We start from the raw sequence: 23,842 nt of genomic DNA on the forward strand, positions 1-23,842 counted from the left end.
AAATACAATGTTGCAACTATGATTTATTTCTTATATGGTACATCTGTATTTTTGGCTGTACTCAATTTGGAAAAACTAATATTATGCAAGAGCACAAAAGCTTCTTTTATCTGTCAGGCATACAATACTGGTAGATCACACTTGTATTGAAATCAGTAAGAGCTTTCTATCAATCTGAGAAGGAACTAAATCAGATCCTTCATCTATATTTGTCTCAAATATGCATGCACTTTAAAATCTTTGCAAACCACAACTGATCCATATTAATTAGCTGACATAAATGTTAGTGCTCAAATATTCCACTGTCCTATTTTTTTTTCTTAACCTGCAGCAGTTTTTGAAGAAAATTCAACTTGACATTGTTTAATAGGTTTAAAGTACAGGAATTGAAAGCTATAAAAATGTGGCATAGCATAAGCATATTTAATCCAGGAAGCAAGAAATGAACATATAGTCTGACAGAATGTTGTTGTTTTTACTACATCTTGTTTAAGAGCTAAAAAGAAACCTGATAAAATATGTTTCTGGCATGGGATTAGCATTATCATTTTGCCTGCTCTCTTTCTTATATTTCTCAGGCCATAAAATAATTACGTCCAAATAAATTTAATCTGCTTTATTAAGTATATTGCTCAATATGATGTGTAAATTGTGTGCATGAAAACAGTGTGCATGAATATATGATTCAATTGTATTCATGTTACGCTACTAATGGCCCAGATATAGAAAGTTGTTTTGATATTCGTATATTCATTCTAGTTGTGTTCAGATCTCTATACTGTCATAATAATTCCTGTCATTATAGCAATTTTATCATTATCTTCATGGATAAGAAATACATTCTTGCAATCTTTAGAGTATATAGAATACGTTAAACGTACAAATAGCACTAACTTATTGACAAAGACTTCAGAAATAAACTTTGTCTACTTAGGAAAAATTTCCAGAAAGTTTGTGTGATGGGAAGAAGAAATATGCAATTTGAAAATAATTTCTCATATAAAAAGTTGTTGTCTTTTACTGATAGTTTCAATCAAATATAAGACTGCTACATATATAAATGACATGATTTTGAACCAGAAGGGTAATTTTTAATGTATTATTAAGACACAGCGATATGTTAAGAACAGTTTATACATGTTCTTGGAGCCTTGATAGGCATGTAGGCTACAGTGAAACCTTCTTGCCTTTCAAAAGGATTAAGCCTATTAATGAAATATATAATTGACTGTCTTTTATACTATATTTGTAATCATATTTCTCATAATTGATAATGTACTCAAATATACATTAACACTCAGTTATACAAGCACTTTATAAAGACTCCAAGATTCATTTATCTCTATCCTAGACAGTGTCCATAAGCAAAATAGTCTGGTTCAATTCCAGAGTTGTTACAGGCTGCATACCTGAATCAGACCTTCCTTTTGATTCTTACAGTATTTCAACTGTTTAGAGATTGCTAAGCTCCAATGGCCATACTTGCTTTCAGTTTGTGGTAGTATATTTCTATGTTCTTTTTCAACTTTAAAGTGGCCCTCAAGTTGTAAATTTAATTTACAAATAGCCATTATCTTTTCAGCCTTCTCCCTAAATTCTGCACCATGAGAGGAAAAATGATGATTTTATTACACAGAAGTTTAATTCATTACCTCAATAGATTTAGATGCTTACATTTAATACACCTAGGCAAGTTCAAATAAACTTCTTCTGCTTCTGGAGAGCTTGTGGGTGCATGAATCAAAATGAGACAGGCAAGTCGCAAGAGGATACAGTCCTGATATAAAAAATAGAACTATTATGCATCTTGTCAATTCTGAGGGTAGCCTAAATTTGCTTATGCCTGCCTTTGTAGGCTTTTCTAAGATATTGAGTGTATAGATGTCTCTTTGTAATAGTATCTACTACCTCCAAAGGTTAGTTTCTGTGCCCAGTTGACTGCCACAGATTACTTGCACTACTGATCGAATGGTAGGATTTTCAAAAAGAGAAGTGTTCTACTAAGAAACTGAATAAATCATGAAAATATGAGACCTAATGCATGGAGTTTTAAAAATATTCTTCTTTTGATACGGCTGCCAGAACACAAATGATACTGAGAGAGCAGTTTTTCAGTTGCAATTATTAATTCATCTCAGGTAGTGCTGGTTGCTAACCATCTGCATGACGATCCATTACTGACATGTTTGATCTTCAACATGTGTTAGACATTGCTAGTCCCACAAGTAGACCTGTCCTTTTGGAGTTTTCAACTACAATCAGATCCATTGTCTGCTGGGGAATGATAATATTAATAATCTATCAGGGGATGCTAGACACTGCTTTTCAAATATTTTTAATGCAAAGCACATCAGACAGATGTACCTGTAATGGAATAGATAGAAATTATTATAGATAGAGCTGAGGAAATGACTATTCCAGTCTTGCTGAAGTTCAGGTGGAATTCCATCATGTCATAAGATTGGTAAATAATCTAGAAGAATTCTTGAAAGAGGTTGAATCACAGTATTATCTCTTCTAGCAAAAGCATGAAAATGAAATAGTTACCTTTTTTTTCTTAGAGTAAAACTTAAAATCGCTGGAGTGAAAGAATGCTGCCACAGATAATCTCAAATAAGCTTCTGATGAGACTAATGCTTTTTCTGATGCAAAGAAATTGAACATTTATTAGGAACAGCCCAAATAAATTAGAGAAGCCTGTTTGTACCTGACACAGTAAGATGAGAACAAAGAATATATGTATGTACATATATGTGTATATATATATAGATAGATATCCACTACTGTAACAGGTTATTGGAAATTGCTATAGCAAGTGTTATTGATGTCAAAAGAAGCTAAAGGTTTGTGATGCAAATTTGAGACAGATAGCTTTCTGTCATCCTAAGACCAGATGTAAAGTTTTATTGAACTAAGTGTAGTATTGATGGTGAACTTCTCAGAGGCAATCCCTGATAACATACGAGAGCATTATGGACACCATGCTGAGACTGCAGAACGCATAGAAGTAGGAGGATTAGATTAAGCTGACATACGTATTTAGTAAGATGCTGTTAAGCCTTTAGAAGTCTTTAACATAAATTTGACTATTTCTTTCTTATTCTCATTTAAATATGCATTAATATAAATGTGTCAGGATGATTTGCTATACCATCCATTTGACTAGATTATACTTCAGTATAGGGAAGTTGAATGCTCATAAGTCATCCCATTATGATTTCACAAGCCTTGTTCACAAGATGTATGCAAAATATTTTTGAATATTTATTAGGGAATAGAAAAGGTTCTGCATTCACCAGAACATCATATTACATAATCCCTTTTTAATACTACAGAAAAAATGAAGGGAGAATATAAAAAGGCAAAAGCAAACAGAAATAGACATACAGTCTGGTATCAGCAATAAAATGTGAATATGTAACCAGTTTAAAATGTGGCTCTAGTTTGTAAATGCTTAGAACTAAAAGGCTCTTTGTACTCACGTGTTTATCAAGCTTCAATTATACTACACTTAATTTAAAAAAATAATTATAATACCAGTTGACTAGAGTACAACCAGACTGGAAAAAATCTTGCTTGAAGTGGGTCTGTTTCTTCTGATGAAATGGAAGCCCTTGTGATTAGGCACTCATTTAGGAATCCTTGCGCTGAATCAAGTCAAACATACTGCTTCTAAACTAACATTCCATTAAGATACTGCATTTTCAACACACGTTTTTTCTAGATGTTTTCCAAAGTATGTGGTTTCTAGTATTGATAGACATAAATTTTGTTGTGTAAATCATGGAGAAGTGGGAGTGCATCAGGTGAAGATAACAGTACATTTTTTAATGACATATGCACTATATGCACTAGTCTTGCAAAAAAGTAAAGCTGAATTAATTGTTCAATATTTATTTTCTTGTTTGTCCCAAAGGAACATGTAGCGAAGCCAAGCAGCTAGTGGGTAATTACTAACAGACATAGTAAAAAAATAGATTTATAATCCAACTATATTTCTTGACATATGCAGTTTTAATGTCCTGGTTATCACAGCAATTGCAACACCAGATCTAGATTAAAAAGACAAGGAGATGTCATTTCTAGTGAAGGTATTGGAAACAACAGCAGGAATTAGTACTTATGAGACTTCTGAGATTTGAAAATGTGTTCTGAGGAATTTGTCAAGGCAGTACCACAATCTTTCTTGTTTTACTGAGATTATCAGTTTACAAGAATGAGGAATTTCATTTTTTAACAAATAAAGAAACTTATTCAAAGGAAGATATCAATGATAATACAAGGTGCTATTATACAGATTTACATATCACATTTATATATGCAATCTGCTTGTGTAATTATGAAGAGTCCAAGAAATCACAGATGTAGACATTTACAACTATATACCTAGTTACATAGTCAAAAATAATCTGTTTTTTCAAGGTTATTTATAGAATGTATATTGGGCAAAACAAATGGAAATCAAGAACAGAAGTAATTGAGTAGATACAATGATTTTAAGAAGTTTCTGCAGCTTTAACTCTCTGATCATTCTCCAGAAAATATGGGCAAGCAGCTCCAGTAGCAGCAATGACTTCAGAGGAACACAGTGTTTTTTATCTACTGTCTTAATCTCAGCATCGCTGATGCAATGATTCTTGTATATTTACTGTGTTTTTTCTTTATTCATTAATAGTCCCTTAGCTACTAGTACAATAAGAATAAAGCAAATGAGCATGGAGTCTCAGACATTCCAAGAATAAGAGTGGAGAACATGCAAACAGCATTTTCAGTATTGCATCTCTCATCACACGTAGATCTAATTGCAGATGTGATGCTGCCTTTTGCCTTTCTTTGAGATGATAACATAATTATGACTGCTTATGAGGGGAGGAGTTCAGTACAGATGTTACAGTTCTCTGTTTATTCCTTTTTCTGTAGGTAGGGAAAGTGACACTATAGATTGCCTCAGTCCAGAAGAAAATTCTAGTTGCTTTTTGGCCATAAGGTAAACCAGTGTAACTCAGTGAGTGAATTTCAGTATTGAAATTAATAGAAGGAATTAAGAGTAATAACATGCTCAAAACCACATTCTAGTAACTTCCAAGATTTATCTTGTAGCTTCAGAACAACGTGCGTCAAAAATTAAAATATTCTATCAGATTATCCAGTTGCCAATCTACAAGTGATCCCTACAGCATAGTTTCAGTGGGTTAAATTATTGCCTACTTTTCAGATCTGAATGATGACCTTTTCCCTTTCCCTTAAAATATCTGAGAATCTATAAGAGGACACCGTTTCAACATTCAGCTACTTAATCCATTTTTTAAAGCTTTCTTTAATCTTATTCTTATTTTTCTTTGATCCCAATGTCCATAGTTTTAATCATACCTGTTAGTTCCTATTTCAGTTTATTTGCCACCTGCGAAACACAGATACTCTTTTTTCTTCCTGTTTAACATCCTTCAGATATTCATAAGCCACTACCAAGTTCTTCTCCACAGTCAGCCATGCAGATATTGCTATATCAAAGCAAGCTGTTCACAATCAACTATTTTTTTCATTACTAGTCTTTGGAACCATTTTGGTATGTTACATAGTTAATGCATTGTGCAGAACTGAAGGCAATTTTTTTCTACATTTTGTACTAACTAGGAGAGCATTTATGATAGGCTACAATTTGTGGTTAGAAATAAATTTGATTTGAATCTGACCATGTTTGCAGTCATTGCTTAATGAGGTAGTTATTGTGGCTAACAGATAACTTGTCCAAACAGAAATTTTTTTGAAATATCATGCTACTGTCTGAAGAAGACTAAAGACTGAGCCAGTTTTTCTACCAAATCTTATTAATGTAGGCTAAAAGAAAAATCTGAGAATTTGCTAAACTGAATGAAGAGGAAAATTTCACTGTAAATTCTTTGCGTTTCCTGTTAAGAGAACAAAGAATATTACAAGTATAATACTTCTAGCAGCAGAACTATGTTGCTACTCAAAAAATAGAGAAAAAAAAAAAAAAAACAGTTAAATTAGTCCTTGGGGAAATGAATCAGACTATAATATATATAAGCAATTAGGAAACACTGACGTGATTCATGAGTGTGTTTGAAATGACATTTTAAAAGGGTAAAAGCAGTTAAATTTGGTCTTGGGCTACAGAGGTGGCTTTGTAATCTTGTTATTGCTATCCAAAATATCCAGCTGAAGGACCTAATATATTAAATTACTGCTAAAAGGCTGAAAGTTTTTGTATCTGTTTTCAAGGCTATGTTGTTACTATACCTACTACACTTCACTGGGAACATCTCATATAAAATTATGGGGAAATAATTTTTTGTTTGTTATCAAAGACCTGCAGATTATTTTTTTAAAATAATACTGCTTCTTGAATGAATTTTCATAGGAAAGTGTATTATACCTGGACGCAGTTTAAAGTACATAGTTCCTATTTCAGAGCAGTGGCCTTTTTTCTTTTAGAATAAGAAATTCATTTTCTAATTACTTGGTGCCTAGGGCAGGTACCAAAATTAGACCTTCTTCTTACTCAAAGCATGTGACATCTGAAGGTTATGTATTGCATAGCTGTATATTGAAATAAGTTCTTTAACTGATTCACTCAATGTTGGAATAAACACTTTGATACAGAGCTATAGCAATGCAGTTGGTTTAAAGCTACCTGCGTACAATCTCGCAGTTCTTTCTGAATTTCTGCTACTGAAATCTAAGATACATGTATAGCTTATTCTGTGCTCTCTACCATGTTTTCACATTATGTTGATGTGTTTTTGAGTTATTCAGCAAAGGAATCAGTAATGTCTCTCTTCTTGTTTTCTTTTTCTTTGCTCTCTTTTTCTATTTTTTTTCCCCTCACTGAAACAGATTAGTAGATGATAATACCTTTTGATAAAGAAAATATGGCACTAAGGAGACTCAATACATTTATGTAGATAAACTTAAAGACAAGCTCTGCATACAAGTGCAATGCATTCCATGAATTCATTCCTACCAGATATGTGTTCTTTTTCTGAAAAATACAAAACACTTTACTAGTTTTTATCATTAAGTAGCAATAAAAAGCATAATAGTGAGATTCTTATTATCAGATTCCTTGACAGAAACGTCCATATTTGTCCTTAAATTCAGATTATTTTCATTTTTACAGACCAAAAGCTTATATTTTCACATTGTTTTGAGCTCTGTGAGTTACTAATAAGCAAGAACAGCTTCATCTTTATCAGGTGATTTTGGAGGCTTTTTCTTTATTTAAAAGTATTTTTAATTTTTGCCCTGTTATCTCTTCAACATTTTCATATTAGTAGTGTAAATTCAAAGTGTGCAGAAAAACATAAAAACTAAAGCAGTACAAGTTTGAGTAAACTTTGTCTATTGCATAGTGTAATTTCTTGTGTGCTGTCTCTCAGGGCAATGATGGAATTGTCTGGTATAAAGTTGTATGCTTTATGACTGGAGAATTTTGATTAAGAATATTTTTGCAAGCTAGTGACTCAATGAGGAGTAGATTTATTGCTCTTGCAAACATTTGTCATAGTATATAGACATTTAGGTTCGTAAGGTTCTTAAGATATTGGCAGATGCTAATGAAAATTAGATTGTTACATGATCTCATGTATATTTCTTTCATTACTTTCTGGCGGAATACCTAAAATTGGATTATTATTCCATAAATATAATAAAAATAATATGTAAGAAGAAATAATCTTTTCTATCCTGTATTGTACTCTTCTGCTTCATAGAAATTCTTCAAAAGAGGCAATATGTAGTGTAACTATGAATAGACTCTGTTTGTGGTTTTGGCCCACAACCTAAATGATGTGACTGATGAGACTATTATGTCTCACTGAAATCTTAAAAAATGTTGTTTTCTTAGGTTGGAAAAAAGAAAGATATTCACACCTGAAAATAATTGCCACAATATTGCCTTTGCAATTTTTTTCTGAAAATTTTATTAATGAAGCTGATTGAAATCTTTATTTTATATCTTACTTCCTTAACTGTCATTTGAGCATTATTATATATCTTTATTTAAAAAGTAAAAGCAAAGGAATTAAAAACAAAACAAGCAAATCTCTTTTTAAAAGTATTTTCCCTTATGAAGAACTAAAATGTAAAGTTGTCTCCAGAGCACTGGATAATTGAGAGATCTGAAAAAAAGAACTCCAAAAAATATATATTATTAGATCTATTTTCCTGGTGTATTATTCTATTCAGTATATGATGATTCGTTATACAAGCTATTGTGTTGGGTTGAAACAGCATCTCACTTGTTTTACTCTCAAGAATATCACTTCCATACACTGATGCTGTGGATGTATATTTGAAATATACAAACAGGATTTTGTTTGTGGCACAGAAGCATTCAGTGGCTTGCTATCTTCATAGAAAATGGTAAAATTATACAGCTTTGTTTTTCCTGAAGCTCTTGGCTGAAGTTGCAGATGCTAAGCAACTTTGAAAGTCAGGTGCTGTTTACAGGAAGCATTCTAGTAAGACCAGGTAAGTAGAGCACTGAAGAATTGTTCATTGAAATGCATGCCTTGTTTTAGAAGGTGCTATGAGGTCAAATCTGTTTTGAGATTGCTCTTCTATTGGGTATAACTATATCATTTTAGAATTGTCAAGGGATCTTGTCATTTCTATAGTGAGCATGAATAATTGAAGTCAGCCTAGGGCATTTTCTACAATTATATACATGAAGATAAATATGTTCTAATTTAGCTGATTACTCTATTTTTTCTTTGCATTAACTTCATAGAATGTGATTGGAATTATTTTCTTTCATAACATGTAGCATAGCTTACCTGCTGTGATTTAATCAGGTATTTTGGTCACTCAAACTATAACAGTAACATAAATAATCAGGATCTCTATCTTTAGATTAGGCCTTTTAAAGTTTACTTTTCTTCTAAACTCAAACATCTTTTTTTGTTGGTTATTGTCATTAACCATCATTGTATGCAAACCACTTGAACTTTTCATCTAATACCTTTAAAAATTCAGATGCACAAACCTCAGCTGTTTAACAATGCTTTCATTAAAAGCACTGCTTATCATTTTTGGCTTAACTTGGTTGAAAATGTGTATGAGTTTTGCAAAATTTTTAAGCACATTAAGATATCCTTTTGATAGGAAACATGTTGTATAATACTTCCTGGCTATGGAGATTAATGCTGTAATACTTGCTCTGCATAAAGTTTACCATATGATATTTCTTAAAAAATGTCTTTGACGGGTATTAATTGGAAGGAATATTCTGGTGTTTGGTGTTAGGTGGGAGTTATTCTAAGCAGATTGCATACAATGCTCTTTGACAATTTTCCTTGTGTTATGTTTCACTTTTCAATGAATATACTACAGACAGGCTGAAAAGCATTCCAGAATTTTCAGCACAACCCTATTCAAAGTCAGTAATTATACTAAGGAGACTTTAACAGTTCCAGGGTACACTGATGTCATATTAAAGAATATTTGGTATAAAAAAATGGTATATTTTTAGCATTGAGTTGGCTTGAAACCCTCAATTAGTTATCTTAATCTTAATTAAAATATATCCAGTCAGTTCCTCCCACTATGACATTTAGGAGAAAAAAGCAGACATCTTCTGTTAGATGGTAAGACTTACATATACTTTCCATAGGAAAGTAAAACATAGGAAAACTTGGTTTTGTTTTCTGGCACACAGATAAAACCTGTCCAGGCATTAGTGGAAGAGTATTATTCACTAGCCAGGAGTAGCTATGGAACTAGAGCAAGACCTTGGCCCTTTTGAACCAGAGTGATCATACTGAGAGATTACAGTCTCTAGTAATTCTGAAGAATGATCCCTGTTCTCATGTATCACACACCAAGACACATAAAACAAGCCCAAGTTTCAGAAAGTACTGAAAACCTGGACTGTTAAATTGGAATCAATCTGAACACCAAACATCATTTGATACTGATGTTTTGTCCTTTAGGCAAAATGAAATCCTAATGTATTGGAATTAATGGCAATTACATTATTAACATCATTGGGAAAGAATTTCAGCAGTGTGGAAGAGTGAAATTTGGGGCAGGTACAGTGTACCAATTGCAACAAAACAAGATATAAGAACCAAGAGGCAGCAGTCTAAACTTCCTAGACCCAGAAAAAGGAGATGCGAGAATATGGAATATAGCAAGCGGCATTATTAAGACAAAGCTTCTGCTTTAAAAATGTGTTGATCTGTACAGAAAATATGATAAATAGCAAGAAGTAGTGAGCAAAACTATGCATAGAACAATTCAAAGCCTGGATTCTACTGGGTGTTTATTTTATCAAATTAGGAGCCATTAATATTTTTTTCTGTTTCCACTTCAGATGAAAAATAGTGGCACAGAAACAATAGAAACATGATAGAGCACACCCAGTCCTCACACCAATATACAAGCAACACATCCTGATGGTTGTTGTTGATATTTTAGAAAGAATGTTTTTTTATTAAAAGGAGGAAAATAAGTACTTTAATAGAAAATATCATTCTTTAGACTCTTGATATAATGAAATAGTTATACGTCTCATGTGAACTATTGAGTTCTTTCCATTGCATGGAGACATCTGGAATCCATTTCAAATAGGGATTATGGTCAACAGCCTGAGTGGTTTATCTTTTATGAAGGAGGTAAGTAGTTCAGCTTTGCTTTAGATCATGATTCTTAAGCAAAATGGAGGATTTTTTTGAAGCACTTCTGATGCAATATGCAAGTTAGTGATTATTATGAATCATGCCTTGCATGATGAGGTCTTAAGTTTGGTTTTAATTTGTTGAATGGATACAAAAGTAATGTCACCTCTCATCATACAAAATAATTTCTTAGTTATTACTTTGTAATGATGGGCTGTTTTGTAAGCAGAACATCTCAAAGCCATTTGAAATGTTCAGTTTCTTTGACTAAGTAGACTTTGAAAACAGGTCATTGTTGTCCCCTCTATCTCTGGCTTTGATTCCATACCTTCAGCTGATATTTGTGCAGCCAAATTGCTTAGAAAAATCATGGTCTCCTACATAAAGCACTGAGAACAATTACTGAATTTAGATTTTCTTTGATTTATTAAAGTTTTTCATAAGATTTTCTCTTTTCTGTCCTTACAAAAGCAGTCTTTCACAAAACTTAATATTCGTGTATTTAGGGCTCTGCCCTGCAAATAGCCTTCTTTCACATTGATTTCACATATATGATTAATTTAAAATTTTGCCAAAATAGTAGAGTGAGAAAGAGGAAATTAACACTGTATTTTCAGGATTCTTGCTGACTCATCACCTTGCAGTTTAAAAATAGAACATTGAACAGCTTCTGTACATTCACTTACTGGTATACAAAATTGAACTATAGCAGTACTAATTTAGCCTTTTACTCTTTGAATAAAATCAACTGAAAATTAATATTGTTGTTTAAATGATTCTTATAGTAAACCTCATGTCATCAATTAAGAATGGAAAGATGGTATGATTATAAATGATTATGTTTTATTTACTGCACAACACCCGTAAATAATGTGGTTTGTAGTGTAAATATCAATCACTTCTTTAGAATACAAAATAGCCATGAATTGTTATTTTTCAGAAAACCCTTCAAAATAACAAATGAAATTGAAACCTTAAGAGAATAAGGGGAAGCTGCAGGAAATACCTTATTATCACTTATTGGATTATACTGGCATTGTGTCAATTGGGAAGAAGGGGCACTATATGGCAGTAACATGAACAGCATTATAAATTCTTCACGTGTATATGCACACACATTGCAAATTGACCAGTTTGAAACAGTTATTTTAAAGAGTTATAAATTAGTGTGTTTAAGAAAATTGATCTAGTAATCATGGCACTAGATGAGTATGATTGTACATACCTCATCCACCCATATAGTAATTAAATCTGTGTGCACTTTTCTGAACTGAAGCTTGTCTAAAATTATATTGCTAAAAGTGGCCCCATATAAAGACAGTTGAAACAATAAGAATCCTACAGCCGAATTTTAACATGACTGAAAAACTAAGTATCTAGTAGCCAGAGGATTGTGACAAATACCTTAAGTTATAAGTGGAAATTAGAAAATTAATTGAAAACTGAAATTTTTGTATTGTCTCCATAAACACAAATTATATATGCAACTTAGCCTTAGAAACACTTATTGCAAAATGAATGTTTTTTGAACAACCAATTATTAGTATTAAAAAAAGATCATCTACCATGCCTTAGATACTTTCTGTGTTTAAAAGCAGAATAGCTTATTCATTTTTCTGTGCTGTTTATGTCTTTATGATGTGTTTTTATAAATATTCATATTTTCTTTGTTTTTTTCTTGTTATTTTCTTAAACACTTGAAATTTTCTTGCAAAATGTAAATAAAGATATTTCAAACTTTTCCATGCAAATAAAATGAAAGCTGATGCTTAAGTATCCAACAAGATGCAGAGATAAAGTACAGTGAGTGTAGATCCTCAGGAGAAAGTTAATTTAGACTTGATTTATCATTTTCTTTCTTTTAGAAACTTAAGACATTCTACAGCGAATTCTTCACTTTCACTTGTCTGGTTTTTCTAATGAAAGTTTGTCACATGCTGTAGGTTCTTTAGAACATTACAGTAAAATAACATTTACAAACCTAAAATATACAATTCCAATATATGGTTATTAATAAAGGTAAAATATGCACTAAAACATTTCTGTTATTTTTACCAATAAAATTTTCATTTTTAATAATACTGGAAAAATCAATGTAAAAATAGATATTTTTTAAAATGCAAAAAATTTTATATAAAATTCTGTTTCCTCTCCTTATCGTTTTACAAGTCAGTTTGATTTATCCCTGCTTGGAATATTAGACTAGACATGAAAGGGTAGGAACATTTTACAGTTAAAGTACATATGTATGCACCATTGTATATACAGGTGAACATTAATTTCCTCTGGCTCCCATCTCTGCCAAGAAAATTTTCCACTTGTCAGTCAATTGATCCTAATATTATCTTAGAATACAGAAAGCATTTAAAAATTTTAAACCACAGAATTCTTTTCCTTCCCCCACTCATATATTTAATTCCTACAGTATTTGGAAAGGAAAAACTTTGTTTCCTGAAAGTAGATGGTCATAGTCAAAAGTGAAGAAAATTAAGAGAGGATGTTGAGGGAATGTGATGGGTGAAAAGGGCTGTAGGAGCAAGCAGATAATTAAATGGGAGCCTGATCATACCATCTCAGCCACCTCTAATTTTTGGCCATTTTTCCTGTCATTGTGGGTGCTGACTGTTGCTAGAAAGGAATGAAGGATGATTCTGGCCCCTTTCAATTTAATTCCTCTTCTTACTTCTGAGTTTGCTTGCATCAGACCGTCTGTCATGATTAAATGATTACATAGAAGAGGATGTCATTCGGGTGCTATGAGATTTTAATATTTAAATGTTTAAGAAAACACTTAGATGACAGTTGTTTTCTCTCACTCCCAATGTTCATTGGGTTAAAATAGGCAATGTAAGTTTAGAAATGAAAGTTGCATATCAAAGTCCTCTCTCTCTGGAATTTCAGAGGCCTGTCCTTTGCCATTGTCCGTATTCTTTCTAATATTATTTATGGGTTCTGTTGCTGATTTCTGTTGAAATTTTTCTGTATCATTCAAATAGCTCCAATAACAATCTGGCAACATAAAAAGACCACAGAAACACAAAATCATATCAGTAGAGCAATACAGCCTGCATTCTTTACATTTCAGCCCATACTGTTTTAGCTATGGTTTATAGATAGTTTAGAGTTTTCTTTTCTTTTTACCTTTTTCTTGCTGAACCGTTTCACGTTTTCTGTTTTTCATGTGTTCATTAGTTGTCTAAGCAGGCTGTTGACACTTTCATTCTGAATTTTTAAGAAATTTCAAATATTTTCTCCTAAGCTGGGATTCAAGCTCAGTGGCTTTTGGAGTCCATTTTAAGTTTTCAGTGTTATGAAGTCTGTCTTGAACATGTTTTATGTCATTCAGTTTTCAAGCAAAACGCATCTGATTGCAGCTCTGCAAACTCATCTTGGCTTCTTCTTACTTTGCAGTGTGTAGCGTTTGAAGTGTCTTTGTCTTCTTAAAATAGACACTGGCACTGACAGTCTCTGCTCTGGATTCTGCAAGTTCATTTTCTAATATCCTATTTGGATCCACTATTTCAAGTAACAGAAAACAAATGTTGGCCTTACACTCTTGGATCTTGTATTTGACAAACTGCTTTTCCTCCATTATTCTGAAATCTGTTAATCTCAGAGGACTCTCACAAGAGATGCATAATTTTTCTTGCAAAGGCTAAGTTACACCAGAATGAAAAAACTGCATAATTTTCATATAATTGCAAGGTAAACTGCAAGTCTGGTAATTTGTACCAATTTGTACCAATTTGTAACAAGTACCTTCTGATCATTTAGAACTCTTTTGAAAAACTTCACAACTTTACATCTTTTTGCAACTTCAGAACTCTTAATAAAATCCTCATGGAACAGTACTTCCCCCACACTGATCACCTTTACTGAAAAAAAAACAGACTTGCAGGTATGCTGTAATCATTAGGCAATATTTTGCCAAACAGCTGCTGGTGTTCCTGCAGCCGTAGTTTCTTGTTTGACTAGTAGTGTTCTGTTTGCAAAGTGACAGTTCCATATTAGCTCATTTGAAAAATGTTCTTTGACCAGATATGAATCTTCATCTCCTCCTACAGGCTAAATTTTTCTGCATGTTTGGAACTAATTGCATCAGCTTCATTAATCTGTTTCACGATCTTAAAGTTCCTGGGGGTGTCTTAATCTGGTGTTTGAGGTAACTTTCTTGATCAACCCCTGAGCTTCATCCTGTAGCTGTGAACTGGAGTTGACTAGTTCACTAGGGTGAATAAAGCTGTTTGACTGCGATTGCTGTTGCTTGCCTTCTTTATGGATCACAGATTTTATATCTCATAAATCTCATAAAAAGTCAAATAATGAATAGTAAAGAAATAAAATTTATCTAAAATTTACGGAAACCTTTTGTTGTCCCTAAAAGCATAATCATGACCTTCTACTGAAGTGAGTCAAACTTGTAGCCATAGGGAACATTTCACACAGATTGTATTGCAAGATTGAAGCTGAAATGAAAGGCCAGATAGTTTACAGCCATTCTGTAGGCTGTGGACCAAAAAAATTATAACTCCTGGAGTAAGTTCAAACTGTTAGTGATTACAGAAAGGCTGTCATCTTGCTCAGTGTTCTGTCCATGCAGAGCTTGTTGAAATTTCATTAAATGCAGCATTAGTGACATTTCCAAAGTAATGTGAAATTCACTGTAGCAAAGAATTACCTGGAAGTAGAAATTCCACTGTTCTGACTTTTTCTTATTAAGCATATGAATTGTATTTTGAACTTTCACTTCGGTTTCTCAACTATTTTCTTGTTATTTGTTTAAAGATGAAATCTTTTTAATAGCTGCCGCTATTATCAACCATTATCAGCTGATTTTTCTTTCCTATATATTCTCATTACATTTTTCTTCTTGTGCCTTCAGGGATATTACATTGGTCTATCATGGAATTTAGTAGACAATGTTTTTAGTAAAATAAAGAGATATATCTAGATGTAGCACAATTCTATCTTTTAATTGCAGGGTAACTGAGAAAAGAGTTTAGCGCTGTCCAACTGTGTTTTGTAGAAAAAGGAGCCTGGAGACAGGAGACAAAGGTAGTGACTATTTTAGGTTTTCTTAGTAAGCCTGTAACAGAAATTGAACTTTTGTCTACTGAATTCTTGCCAAATATTTTCTCCAGCCTACTATCCTGCACAGGAGTGAAGATTCCAAAGTGCAAAAAGGCATAATAGGAAGATGATGTAAACAGATTTAAATTAAACATACACAGTTCATGAAATTGTGGTTTTACTTAATTCAGTGGTAGAAAACCCTTTGACTTTAGTGGAGTCAGGATTTTCTTCAGGTCAGACCTTTTTTACCCTCTTGGGTCTTTTTTCTTTCAATTCCTTTTATGAAGAAAAGATGCACTGATTGTTCTGAAGAGAAATAAGTTTGGTTTTTGTCACCATTATTCTGACATTTCTCTTTTTTGGTGGGTTTGCTACTCTTCCATTCTCATTATATAAGTAGTATTTTATCTTTTGATAACTGTTCACTGTTATTCAGTGAAACAGACAGTCATTTACATTGTGACCACAGAGTAATAGTTAAGAGGAGGATAGATTTTTTTTATTGAAATTACTATGTTTTGGACTTAGAACATTCTTTTTTGCTATTAAAATTATAGATAGCTTTTAAGGTTAGTGAGAGTTCATTTTGTTAAGTAGGAAATTTAGTGATAGTTTGTAGATTAGCAATTAGAATTTTAGATGAAAAACATGGTTTGCTTCTGATATTTAAATTTGTGATCTTTGCTCTGGTTACTTCCTGTTTCTTCTCTGATTTTCTTTCTTTAATTTTCTTCCTGAATACAGTGAGTATTTTCCTCCTATTTCCTCCTATTTTTCTCCTAAGTATGTTATGGCAGTGAAAGATTAGAGTTCACTGAGACATAGAAGACAAGAAAGAGACTTGGTGGCAAAATGAAAAAAAAAACAACCATTATCAATGCTTTTAAAAGAGCTTGAGAAAGAAATATTTTTTTGTTTGTTGGAATCTGTTTTTGTTTTTTTTTTTTTTTTCCTCCATAATGGTTGTAAACGATGGAACCACTGTAAGTAGTAAAATCCAGATTGGGAAGTGTCATACAGTCAGAAAATAGTCTCTTACACAACATATTGACACCGGTTCACATAAAATCAATCGAGAGAACAAATGCTTTCTTGAACAAGTTATTTTTTATAGGTCTGTATTCCTCCATTCTATTTCATCTGCTTATAATCTTTAGAGAATTCTGAGTTGTACTTGATTTAACTTCAGTGGTTTCAAAAAGAATACGGCTTATTATTCAAGTTTATCAACTCAAAAGATGTGTCCAATATGTATACAAACTGAGAGAAGAACTCCTTGAAAGCAGTAGCCCCGCTGAAAAGAACTCAGGGCCCTGGTTGATGAAAAACCTAACAGCCAGCAGTGTGTACTTGCAGCCTGGAGAGCTGATCTTATCCTGGGCTGCATCAGAAGAGGGTTGGCCAGCAGGGACAGGGAGGTGATTGTTCATCTCTGCTTTACCTTCATGAGGCCCCAGCTGGATTACTGTGTCCGAGATAGACTGAAGAAAGTGGGCTTCTTCAGCCTGGAAAAGAGAAGGGTGGGAGACCCCATTGTGGCCTTCCAATATTGAAAGGGAGGTTATAAATTTGAGGGAAATCAACTTTTTACATGGGTAGATAGTGATAGGAAAAGGGGCAATGGTTTTAAACTAAAGGAGGGGAGATTTTGGTTTGATGTCAGGGGGAAGTTTTTTACTGAGTGGTGAAGTGCTGGAACAGGTTGTTGCCTAGAGAGGTTGTGGATCCCCCATCCCTGGAGATGTTTAACATCAGGGTGGCTGGAGTCCTGGGCAATCTAATCCAGTACTTGATATAATGTCTGGCAACCTTGCCTGTGGCAGGGGTTTAAAAGTTGATGATCTTTGAGGCTCCTTCCAAACCAGACCACTCTATGGTTCTATGCTTATTCCTCGCAGGAGATATTATGTGCAGCAGGGGAGAAGTTATGTGCAGGATTTAAGACAAGATATGCTTATGAAAGTTTAGAAACATGAACATGGTGTAAAATTGAAAAGATAAATTAAGAATAGAAAAATCTAATATATAATGTCAAATTTTAAGTAGTGTTAAATTTCTTAGATCTTGCCTTCTGTTTGAAAGTGAAGAAATTAAAAGCATTAATGAATTATATCTGCACCAAATCACTTTCCATCATATCACCTCTAAAAATATGCCTTGGTAGTACTAGGAATAGAACAGTAAACATAAAAATAATTGATACAAAAATGAAACACATCTACTCGTCCTGCAAAGGTGAAATTACTATTGCTTTTTTATTTGTGGTGCCATAGATCAGGCAGGGCATATATTTCATTTTCTTTTGACAATTTGGTTTCAGTCTTTTGGTTTATTTTCTAACAATGTGTTTGCTTTAGAAAATATTTCATTCCACTGAGCTGACATACTGTTGAGCAACAAAAAATCTTGGCTTACAAAATATGTGTAAAACAATCTTTGAAGTGGTAGATACTAACCTGGATAACTGGAACTTCAGTTCCAATTAAGTAAATAAACAGATATATAAATAAAGGAATGTACTCTACCCTTAGCATGAAAGAATTAAGCCTTGCCAGTTAAAATGGTTTCCTTGATTGTAATAAAGATCAAAGACTAAGAATGAAGAATGCCATAGCTTTAGGCCAGACTTTTCAAACATGGTATATTTAAGACTAATTTTGTAATCATATAGGCTGTAGAATTCATAATTCTGGAACAAAAGTAAGAATAGAATTCATAATAGCATTAACATACCAATGTAGAATTATCAAGAGTTAGTTGCATACGCTTATTTCTTATTATCAGAACTAATATCAAAGTCATATTCCCATTATCTTTTCAAGTACAGACATGTCAGATGTAGTATAGTATAAACATATGTCAAACTGTATCTTTCGCAATCTCAGAATATTTTCTCTGTGTCTTTTTTCATAATATGATAGACTAAAGCTAACAGTTGTGTAGGGTTTTGGCACTGATTCATTGGCATTAGGTGAAGATAGCATGCAAATTTGACTAGTACTCCAAGAAAAATTGAAGAGCTACTCAATCTCAAAATAGTTCTTCATAAAACCATTTAATTCCCACCATATGATAATATCCAATTATTTAGAAGTCACATAATATTCAGTATTGAGGCATTTTTCGTTGCCTGGATAAAAACATCATTTTATGTGTATATAAGCAACTGATAATTTATTTTCATGATGCTTATAACAAATAAGGTGTTCATATTGGACCCTGCAAAGTTTTCATGGATTTCCTTTAAAAGTAGTGATTCCTTTCCTTGAGTTATTTTGAGACAGCATAACTTAGCTCTGTTCTGCCTGGCTGACTTAATCTAGAAGGCATTTGATTGATTCAAAGGTGAAAGAAAACTGTCAGGATTGAAAGACCTCTTATTAATTGATGAATAATCAGTCTTCAGTAAAATCAGAAATAAAAACAAAAACTGCCAACTGGCTGGCATTGATTCAGTTTATTAAAGTAGGGGAATATGTTCAGTTAATATTGTTATGTAACTGTAGGTAAAATTTACAGTGTTGATGAGTTAGTGTAGTGCCTGAAAATTTTCCAAATTTTCCAAATTTAGAGTGGAGTCGGAATTATTTCCTTTAATTCTGTTCTAAACTATTTGGGTTTGAAGGTTCTTTGACGTTTGTTTGTTTGTTTGTTTGTTGTTGTTGGTTTGGGGTTTTTGTGTGTGTGTGATTGCTTTGTTTCTTTGTTTAGTTTGGGGTTTTTTGTTGATGTTGTTTTTTGTTTATTTTTGTTTTTTGTTTTTTTTTTTTAATTTATTTCTTGTATTGGTATTTATTGTATTAGTCTAAGGTAAATTTGATTCTTCAGGAGTGTAAGCATGTGCATATAGCTTACTTACTGGTATGGATGTGATGTGCTTGATGCACAGCTGAGTATGTGATTCATCCATTTGACTTCCTTATGTACATGTTGCAAGTGTTGCCACTAAGACAACCACTGGTGTGCATGTCCTTGGGCAGATTTAAATAGCTTCCTTTATTTTAATTAGGATGTCAAAGAAAAGCTTCTTTGTTTTTAACACTTAAAATTAAGCTTGGTCTGAAGTCTAAATTTAGCCCTACAGCAACAATAAATGCAAAGACAATCACTTTATATAAGGGTTTTGAAATGCTCTTGGAGTTGCAAGAGTAAACTTTGCAAAGGTAAACTGTAAAAGGAGACTGCAAAGTAGTAGATCTGGGTAAGAAGCTTCCAGTATATATAGTTTCTTTTCTAATTATAGCTGCTTTTAAGCAGCTGATCTATTTGCTTTAAAATTTCTCTTAGGCTAGAAATACTGAATTGCAAACTTCTGTATTCTGCATATTTTTAAAACTAAATTCTTCTGAGCAATGGAAGTGATAAGGAAAAGCTTACCAGATAAATAGATAGCACTATATCTCTCCATAAAGTATGCCTAAAGTTTACTAGACAAATACATAGCACTATATCTCTGAATAAAGTGTGCCTAAATCATTCTGAAATTAAAAGTGTTACATTGTTCTTCATGAACATTGATTATATTTCCATTTGAAGCTGGTGTGCTAAGGCTGGAAAGCCATTCAGGAATAGTTTTGAATAGCAAGGATTAGCTGATCATTTAATGTGAGGGACTATGCAGTGAAGTTGTCTGCAATAATAACTCAATTAACCAAACGTCCATTAAAATTTATTGTTGCTATTATGTGAGTGTGATGCAATTCACAGTTGTCTGGACACCTAGGGTAAGATTATTTTTTTCTGACTGCCTAGAAGTTGACTGTTTTGTTTAACCTCATGGTCTAGATTCTTTGTGCTGGGAGACATCTTCAAGAACCGTTCATCCTATGATGCATTTTGCAGTGGGATTAATAATCTTTTGGAACAGAGAGCTGTTTTGTTTTAGATGTCTAGCTTTTAAACTGTTAAATTACATGCAAATAGCTCCATCCTAAATTTATAAAAGAACATGTTCTTGGCGCACACCAAGGATTTTTTTAGTTTGAACTTTCATATTTTAAAAATCATAAGACTCGTGATTAATATCAGTGAATCAATATATATTCTTGTGAAGTATTCCTCCTGAATGTGATCAAGTCAGAATTAAAATAATAATTAAAGCATTCATTTCAATGGCTATCCATTCTGGCAGGACAGTGTTGAAATCTGAACCTGTCTCTATAGATAACAGCCTATTGACTGTTCCATGTCTGACTCTTTCAGAGGAAAATCTCAACTAGTGACTTTATTCTGCATCTCAAGCAGCCCCTTAGCCTTGTCTCTGTCATCTAGCTGCCACACTTCCCAGCCACTATCTGACAGCTTGACAAAATTATATATAAATAACAAATATCCAGGTGATAGATATATAGTGAAAGATGTAAAGTGATATCCAGGTGAAAATATAGTGATAATATAAAATACATTATTCTTGTACTTCTCTTTTTCTGTAGTGTATCTGATTGCATTCTTTATTTTCTAAGGTAAAATAATATATTTCATTCAGGAGCTGCAAAGCTGAGTGCTTAAGAAATACACTAAGTCTTCATTTTAGCATGCTTATGCAATAGGTTTGTAACTATTTAATTGAAAAAAAAAATCAGTCTAATCACTTTTAGTGCATAAGTTATATTCAGCCTGTAAACTCCTCATTATTCATACACAGAAGGATGTGTTCAATGATTATGACCCCAAGGATTTTGTTGATAGAATAATCTGCATTTCTAAAGAAAGAATAAGCAGCAGGGTATTTAATTCTTTAAAAGAAAAGTTATGATGCACATCAAAGCATAATACCGTCTTACAGTTTTAAAAACAATATCCACAACTTGCTTGTCAATTGGCCTGTTCACTTGTCTATCTGTTCTGTACAGTCTTGATCTAATAATTGCTAATTATACCATTGTTTATCAGCTCATTTGAAACATCCTGAAATTCAGTCTAGTTCAGCAAATTGCTGTGCTTAAGGCATTTTTACATTCCAGGAAATTAGAATATCCCTAGAAGGCGAAGAATTAATAATAAAAATCCTCTTTTGTAAAAGATTATCATTACAGAGCAAATGGAGCAGATCTTCCCTATCTTAGTGCATTTAATATTCTCATTTTTTGCTATGAAATTTTGATGGAAAGACTATGTGGGGATCACTGTTTTATTAACTTGTTAAGAGAAAAATTTACTGAACCAGTACAGCGTACAGATTTCAGTATCTGCTATATGGAAAAGCAACAATAGTAATGGATGACATTTAGACATTTCCATACGGGAACTAGCTCATTCTTCAGATGTTTCATGATCTTGACTTTTCTGACTGTTATTGTGGAGTTTCTTACTAATACACCCAACCTTATTGAACCCTGAAACATTGAGAGTAAAGCATTAGAGAAGCAAATCCACAGATTGTATCATTCTGTTGGAAACAGGATTCTGACTGGTAAATGGGCAATAAGTAGAAATTTTAACAGTACATGCAGGGCATTTGTGATCAGTTACTAAATGTTGTTTAAAAGAGTAAGCATGCAACCACCTCTAGAGTGGAGGAGATTAACATATTTCTTGAAATCCATTATATAGAGAGCTGTCTTCATCTAGTTTTCTATAAAATTACAAAGGTAAACATAATATCTAAGATATGTAATGAGAAGAAAAAAGGTAGATGTCAAAATAAATAGAGTTGCTGTCCTCTAGATAATACTCTTGGAGTTTCTCAAGTGCATAAACATAAATTGTCTTCCAAGTTGTTTTTTTGTTTTGTTTTTACTGTATATTTTATTTTAAAAAAAATCTTGCTGCTTAATCTAGGTGTCCAACATTGTTTTTATTGTTTTTATTACTCATTTATTAATCATTTTGGCATTGCACAATTGGAGTCTTGAAAAAAAAGAAGACCCCTGCGATCTTTCATTTCATTCTTCAAAGTGAGTGATCCTTGTAAGTAGAGAGGAAATCATAGCAGGTTCACAATTCAGAAACTAATTTTGATATGTCTACTCTTCTATCAATCTTTTGGACAAATAGTTGTTTATTTCTCAGCTTGTTATGTTGATCTCTTAGAAGTCTCAAGCTGATTTCTACTATAAAATCTTAATCATTTAGGCAAAGTAAAAAGCCTTTGTATTAGTAGTATTAAGGTCATGCAGTTAAGTGATTTACAGGAATTATCTAGTTTATTTTTGCCAAGCCATTAGAAATACGTTCTGGAGATTATTAAGCCTAGCCCTAGAAATTGAAATATTTGACTTTTGTAAGGTACAAGAATTAAGGCATCCAATAATAATCCATTTTGTGAAGAAATGGTTTACTGCACTGGAAGAATCTATACTATATCTCATAGTTTTTATCCTAAGTTTCAAAAATATGAATGATTGCTCTGGAAATAGGAATACATGTGTAATTTTCAAGTAAGATTTACTTCTGACAAATTTATACTATCAGAAGTAAACATATTGATATTAATCCACCTGGGACAGGGGGTTAGGAACTTGATGATCCTTGAGGCCCCTTCCAACTCAGTCCATTCTATAATTCAATGAAGTGCAGAGTCCTGGGAAGAATAAGCACATGCATTACTTAAGGTTAGCAGCTGACCTGCTGAAGAGAGGCTCTGCAGAGGAGAGCTTGGGTTTCCTGGTGGACAACAGGTTGGCCATGAGCCAGAAGTGTGCCCTTGTGGCCAAGAAGGCTAATGGTATCCTGGGGTGCATTAAAAGCAGGTCAAGGGAGGTTGTCCTCCCCTTCTACTCTGCCTCATGAGGCCACATCTGGAATACTGTGTCCAGTTCTGGGATCCCTAGTTCAAGAATTTAACAGAGAATTTAATGGAGGACCACAAAGATGATTAGGTACCTGGAACATTTCCTTTATGAGAAAAGGCTGAGAGACCTGGACTGGAGAAGACAGAGAGTAGATCTATCAATGCTTGTGAATATCTAAAGACAGGGTGTCAGGAGGATGGAGCCAGGCTTTTTCCTGTGGTCCCAGCAATATGGAAAGGGGCAGAGGGCACAAAATGGGACACAGGAAGTTCCTTATAAACATGAGAAAAAAAACTTCTTTACTTTGAGGGTAACAGAGCAGTGGGATAAGCTGTTTAGAGAGGTTGTGGAGTTGGACTAGATGATGCCATGGTCCTTTCCAACCCTTACAATTCT

The 23,842-nt window shown here is 33.1% G+C and overlaps 1 protein-coding gene across 3 annotated transcripts in view; it reads left to right on the forward strand.

The window, feature by feature from the left end:
- The window catches only part of DPH6 (diphthamine biosynthesis 6), a 182,795-nt gene that overhangs the window by 145,620 nt on the left and 13,333 nt on the right, over positions 1-23,842 (forward strand). The gene's annotated exons all lie outside the window — the stretch shown is intronic.

Source organism: Phasianus colchicus, chromosome 5 (assembly GCF_987193195.1).
Source record: "Phasianus colchicus chromosome 5, bPhaCol1.hap1.1, whole genome shotgun sequence".
Lineage (NCBI taxonomy): Eukaryota > Metazoa > Chordata > Aves > Galliformes > Phasianidae > Phasianus > Phasianus colchicus.